Source organism: Clarias gariepinus, chromosome 3 (assembly GCF_024256425.1).
Source record: "Clarias gariepinus isolate MV-2021 ecotype Netherlands chromosome 3, CGAR_prim_01v2, whole genome shotgun sequence".
Classification (NCBI taxonomy): Eukaryota; Metazoa; Chordata; class Actinopteri; order Siluriformes; family Clariidae; genus Clarias; species Clarias gariepinus.
In genome coordinates, this window is record NC_071102.1 from 34305183 (window position 1) to 34312679 (window position 7497).

Sequence of the window (7497 nt, forward strand, 5' to 3'; positions counted from 1 at the left end):
TTTCCTCCATCATGTAAGTGTGTAAGAGTAAAAGTGAGTTAAAAGACAGATACCTGGGTATTAAAAAGGATTTCAGCATAAATATTAAAATTATTAATTGAAAAGACACTTGTAGTTCCCTTTTTTTTTAAACAATACTCTCCATCACAAAGATGGAATAAATAATCGTAATCAATCCTTCTACATCATACATTATCATCACATCTCCTGGCATATTAATCATTTCCACGCTCTTATTTTCCGTCCTGTAACAAGAATGCTTCTCATAACACATCCACTTGTGATCAGCAGATCAGATCTTGAGTCATTAAAAAAAAGATATTTTTAATGCACTTTACCCGATAAATCTGCTAACATTTCAGCATTTTATGCACTTATTTCTCTGATTCACATTTGCCACGTAGTCTTTGCATGTTTATTGTAACAGCATGCATGTCGGGACATGTCAGTGTCTTTGTGGCATTGTGGTTTGCTGTGGTCTGCCTGGGAAAGTTTCAGAACAACAATATGAAAAGCAGACGCGTTTTTAAACACCATCATCATGCCACTGCTAGGGTTGTCAGAAATAATATGCCAAGTGTTAAAGTGGTGTTTGAGTTAATCTTCTGGTTTCTAGCATATACGATAAATGATTAATATTTTCTACACATCTGTTTTATCCAGCAGGAGGCTTGGAAATAATAAGCATGGATTAAAGAATGTTCAGAATAGAGGTATGTGAATCACACATCAAGAGTGGTCAGGGGAAATTAGGAGCTTCTGGCCAAAAGGTCATTGGCAGATAATTCTGCTCTGGCCTACACACTTTTAAATGTTCCACCTCGAACCATTGTAGCATCCAAAGGTCTTCAAGCAAAGATGGAAAAATATGCATCCAATTATATTTTAGTATAAAACCCTAATGCTTTGCAAAAACTAAGAAATACTGCAGCTGACAAATATATTAAGTCAGGAATAAACCACATAAGCTACTGATACTCTCTGAATGATAATTTCCCCATAAAATCACATCCTATAATGGTTTCCTTCTCTTACTGTACACTACAGCAATTTGCCAATAGTTGCAATAGTTGCAGCATGTCACACTTTTACCTGTTTATCAGTTACATTTAATGTTGAGAAACGATACAAAAATCCCTTGCAGTTTGCCATGTTTAAAAAGAAATCAGAAATGTTACAGATGGTAACTACAGTATGCTCACTATCTAGCATCTGGTATTTAACTCTTTATCTTGCATTCTAGTATTCAACCCACTAGCTATCTATCATCCAACTCACTATTTAGCATTAAACTATATGGGATTCAACTATTTATTTAGCTTTAACCCACTAGCTACAGTAACATCCAGCTCACTATATAGCATTCATCTCACTATCTAGTATCCACTAGGTAGCATCTAACTTATTCAACTTATTAAACATACAGTAAAATCAAGTTTTGTCTTTTTGTCTCCATTTTGCCCTATTTCCGTTATTGCAGATGAATCAGTCACACTTCCTAGAGTGTCAATTCATGCGGTAATGCTACCACATATAATATTTTAGATTATTTTTAAAAGGGCAAACCCACTGAACAGACTATAAAATACAAGGTATAGACTGGGGGCTGTTCTGCAGGAGGTCATTAACCACACCGCCTCGATGTATTTCATGTAACCATACGACGTAAACATTAGCATTTTCCAGATAAATTATTCTAGCATCTGTCTGTGGTTTTACATACGTGCGACAGGTCCACTGGGGATTTCCTGGGGTAAAAGTTGTCGTCTTGTCTTTATTACACGTGGGTGAGGACCGATGTCCTGCCGGCCTGTTTTTTTTTTTCTTTCCCCTCTCGTGGTTACAGGTGTTTTGTTTCAGGCCTACACACCTCGACCTCGTTTCACTGAAGAACGAAACCAGTGGAATATGACGCTGTTGCGTGTAGATGAGATAAGGAATAAAGTCAGTACGCACTAAGATTACATCCTCTGTGCTTAGTGCATATTGTAGTACACGCTATGAGACAGACTGTTCTAATACGGATAGTACTTTAAATAGCCGAGGTGGGTGACCCATCGTGCATCGTCTTTAAAATGTGAATGACGGTTTTTAAAACATGAAGTCACACAGTGATCTATGTTTAGTGTGTGGTGATGTCACTTGTGGGTGTGCAATATCAAGCGCATTTTTCATTCAGATGCGAAAACCATAGTAGCTATATATAGTCATAAGAAAAAGAAAGTACGTTAGTAAACTAAATTTCATTAGTTCCTTTATCGGTTTTTATCAACAGCAAAGATATCTGGTTCTCAGCAGTGATGGCAAAGGATACAAATCCTGTAATTGAGTAAAAGTAGAGAAATCCCAGGCAAAATATTACTCAAGTAAAAGTATAAGTCACCTATTTGCATTTGTACTTGAGTAAATGTCCAGAAGTACTTACCCTTACATTTACTTAGGTAGCAGATGCATTGAGCTTAAATTAGCTCACATAGGCTTTAAGGGCTAGTAAAAGTCTCTCTCTCTCTCTCTCTCTCTCTCACTTTCTCTCTCTCTTTGTCTGTGTCATGCTGTATTTGTTGCTGTCTGCAACCAACTCTCTTCTGATTTCTAACATCTGCTACATGATTAAGGAAAGCAAATCATTAAATGTATGATAGTCAGCAGGTAGCGATATTCCTTCCCCAATACTACACACCACTGTAGTTATGTAACACAACACCATGCACTAATGTAGTAAAACAGAAAAGTAATTAAGTCAATTTACTTACATTCAAAAGTAAGAACAACAACACAACAGACTGTCATTGTTGTTAATATATGAGAGCAATAGTAAACCAAAATACCTAAGTTAGTTGAGAAAAAAATGAGTACACCCTTTAAGTAGTGTACTGTAGGACCACATTGCACAACAATAACTTAAAACCAGTGTTTCCTGTAAAAGTTTATTCGTCCCTGGGGGGTTCTGGGAAGATTTTAGGGCATGTGTTCCCTGACACAGCGACTTAATGAGGTCAAGGTCTGAAGTTGGGTTATTTTTCTTCTTTAGCCATTCAGATCTCAATTTGCTTGTGGACATGGGCCCTTTGTCCCATTCTATGACGCTATTTTGTTTTAAAAGTACCAGTTTAAACTGATGTGATCTCACTTATGTCTCAGGAACATTCTGGTCTAAAGTGGAATCGTTTGTTCAGGGGTTATGTGGCTGCAAAACAAAGCCCAAAGCATCATACCTTGCTTCACCACAATGCTTCACAGTTGGTATAAAGTGTTTGTGGTGATCACTGTAGGTGATGACCCTGCTTTATCTTAAAAGTCCAAAGGATAGTGTTAGATGCAATGTTGTATTTATTAGTTGTGCCTCATACAGTGGTGTGAAAAACTATTTGCCCCTGATTTCTTATTCTTTTGCATGTTTGTCACACATTAAACACATTTAACTATTAGTCAAAGATAACACAAGTAAACACAAAATGCAGTTTTTAAATGAAGGTTTTTATTATTTAGGGAGGAAAAAAATCCAAACCTACATGGCCCTGTGTGAAAAAGTAATTGCCCCCCTGGTTGGGCCACCCTTAGCAGCAATAACTGCAATCAAGCGTTTGCAATAACTTGCAACGAGTCTTTTACAGCGCTCTGGAGGAATTTTGGCCCACTCATCTTTGCAGAATTGTTGTAATTCAGCTTTATTTGTCGGTTTTCTAGCATGAACCGCCTTTTTAAGGTCATGCCACAACATCTCAATAGGATTCAGGTCAGGACTTTGACTAGGCCACTCCAAAGTCTTCATTTTGTTTTTCTTCAGCCATTCAGAGGTGGATTTGCTGGTGTGTTTTAGGTCATTGTCCTGCTGCAGCACCCAAGATCGCTTCAGCTTGAGTTGACGAACAGATGTCGGGACATTCTCCTTCAGGATTTATTGGTAGACAGTAGAATTCATGGTTCCATCTATCACAGCAAGCCTTCCAGGTCCTGAAGCAGCAAAACAACCCCAGACCATCACACTACCACCACCATATTTTACTATTGGTATGATGTTCTTTTTCTGAAATGCTGTGTTACTTTTACGCCAAATGTAACGGGACACGCACCTTCCAAAAAGTTCAACTTTTGTCTCGTCGGTCCACAAGGTATTTTCCCAAAAGTCTTGGCAATCATTGAGATGTTTTTTAGCAAAATTGAGATGAGCCTTAATGTTCTTTTTGCTTAAAAGTGGTTTGCGCCTTGGAAATCTGTCATGCAGGCCGTTTTTGCCCAGTCTCTTTCTTATGGTGGAGTCGTGAACACTGACCTTAATTGAGGCAAGTGAGGCCTACAGTTCTTTAGATGTTGTCCTGGGGTCTTTTGTGGTCTCTCGGATGAGTTGTCTCTGCGCTCTTGGGGTAATTTTGGTCGGCTGGCCACTCCTGGGAAGGTTCACCACTGTTCCATGTTTTTGCCATTTGTGGATAATGGCTCTCACTGTGGTTCGCTGGAGTCCCAAAGCTTTAGAAATGGCTTTATAACCTTTACCAGACTGATAGATCTCAATTACTTTTGTTCTCATTTGTTCCTGAATTTTTTTGGATCTTGGCATAATGTCTAGCTTTTGAGGTGCTTTTGGTCTACTTCTCTGTGTCAGGTAGCTCCTATTTAAGTGATTTCTTGATTGAAACAGGTGTGGCAGTAATCAGGCCTGGGGGTGACTACAGAAATTGAACTCAGGTGTGATAAACCACAGTTAAGTTATTTTTTAACAAGGGGGGCAATCACTTTTTCACACAGGGCCATGTAGGTTTGGAGTTTTTTTTTCTCCCTTAATAACGTAAACCTTCATTTAAAAACTGCATTTTGTGTTCAATTATGTTATCTTTGAATAATAGTTAAATGTGTTTGATGATCAGAAACATTTTGTGTGACAAACATGCAAAAGAGTAAGAAATCAGGAAGGGGGCAAATAGTTTTTCACACCACTGTATATATTTTTTGGAGAAAATGTGCTTTTCCTATCCACCCTTTCATGCTTATTTAGTCTTTTTCTAATTGTGCTCTTATACAAATAAATATTTAATGTGATTACAGAAGCATGTTGGTCACACTCTTGGGATTGAATTTACTGGGACGTCCACACGGCAGGTGTTATCAAGGCTCTCACATTCCTTGTTGCTGTAAGAAGGTGTATTAAAAATTGTTTGGAGATGGCCCTATAACCCTTATTAGAGCCCATGGCTGATGTTGGGGCTTCTTGGCACGAGAGCTTTGACATACCAAACTTCTTTTATAGACATAGTCACACTCCTTAATAATGATCTAATCTTGTGCATTTTATTCATAACAACTGCCTGCTAATTATTCTATTAATGATTGTGCAAGTAGGCTTGTTTGTGTGTTTGTTTTCCCTAAGGTTGGTTTGCATCTTGGCTACAAACTGGCTACATATTAAAATCTATTTAATTTAGTGACTAAAAGAACTCATAAGTTCAAAGTTTTAAGTTCAGTTCATCCTTTATTTGTCACATATACATTACTGCACATTAAAATTCTTCATTTTTCACATATCCCAGCTTTATTAGTAGGCTGGGGTCAGAGCGCAGGGTCAGTCATTATGGGGCGCCTTGATAAGGGGTTAGTAGCAACCTGTTGAGCTGGGGCTCAGATTCTTAACACCCTAAGCCACCACTGCCCTTGGTAATTAGCTTGGGATTGTCAACTATTACCACTGTCAGTCATTCTAACAGAGAGTCAACTAACCTGTCTTGGGTTCCTTTTGGAAAACATAAACGCTGGTATAAAGTTAGAACGTTCTCCTATCATATGCTATCATACGCTGACAATACTGTACATGACTATGTTGCTGTTCTTTGCGAGCAAGTGAAGGGCGCTACTGAGCCACTGTCACCAATGTAGCTTGCTGCTAAATGAAACCATGCTAACGAACAGTCCTGCAACCCACAGCACCCAAACGATCCACCACTAACGCGCTGGAGTCAAACACCACAGCACACTCCCAGAGGCCTCGGTAGAGTGTAAAGGTAGAGTCATGCCCATAGGGACCAGAGCTACCCTGGTGAAAAACAGCTTCTTCTCACTCGGGGCGGGTTTTTGCTAAAACACCAGTGTCAATCAACTAGTGTAGGAGCGGCCTCTTGTGGTGTGGCGTCACAGTGACAGGCATTTGCGATTGGCCTGATTTCAGAAGGGGCATGTTATTGTAATAAATGAAAAGAAAACCACTGGGCGGCTCTTTATCATTGTAGAGTGGTTGTGTACGCACTCTCCTAACGCACAGTTCAGTCCAAACAGCTTAAAAAAGTGCATGTAGGCCTGTATGACCCCTTTAAATATGATTTAAAACATCAATATTGAGCAGGTCCTGTAGAGCGGCGTCTCTTCACAGCTCCAGGGTGACTGGTTTGATTCTGAGCTCAGGTTACTTAATGACGAGTTTTGCATGTTCTTTTATAGTTCTTGTGAATTTCCTCTGCATGCTCTGGTTTACTCACACAGTCCTTGTCATGCCTCTGTGCCAATACAGCTTGAATGGTTATGCATATTTACTGCTAAATGTCTCTCGAAATCTCTCTCTCTTTCTATGTGTCTACTTAGATGTGTCTATGAGTAAAGTTAAAATTTTCCCCAGATATTAATTTACAATTATCACCCCTCTGTGACATCAGCGTCTTGTGATTGAGGTTTCACAGAACATATAATAGACCCCCTCATTACAAGCAAACAAATATTAAGTTGAAAAAAATCCCATTTGAGTTCAACTAATTTCCACTTTTAATTACAGTATCGGAGCCCAGACATAAACAGCGTTTGTCTCCATCTGCAGGTCACAACGTAAGCTGGCACAAGTCACAGGAAATATCTGACGTGAAAATAAACTTTCCAGGCAGTCGGCAGCTGTTTTTCACTCAAACCGCTTTAATAACAGCAAACCCAAATCCACCACATGGCACGCTGCTGATTTCAGCACTGAACCTGACTGAAGAGCAAAAATCCCCCCAAACTGTCACAACTTTGTGTAAGATACTTCTCTTAAAAATAAACACTGTTAACATTTTTTGTGTAATAATGCAAATACAGGGTGATGAAAACAAAACAACTAAAAAAGATTTTTTAATTAGATTGAGTTGTGTAAATAGGGCGTTTTAGACATTTTACAGTAAGGCAGCTGATTTTAACCATTAAAAGAGGTACTTGGTAATTAATGTATTTGCGTTAGAGAACCTTATCATTATTATAGGTATAATAATAATTCTAGTTTAGCAATATTTTTAATAAACCAACATGATTAAACTCTCTCTTATTAAATATCAGCACAAATGGAATCTGGTTCTGTAGGAAACACTGCTTGGATGTGACATTTTAAACCCCATCGCACCAACCCAGAGTTAATGATTTTCCTACAACAGCTCCACACGGAGTGTGTTATTTCCTATTTACATCAGCATAATTATTTTTGATTATTATGTAAATTTTGGCTACAGTATATTTTAAGTGCTTGTCTTTTTTATTATTAATACAGTGGCT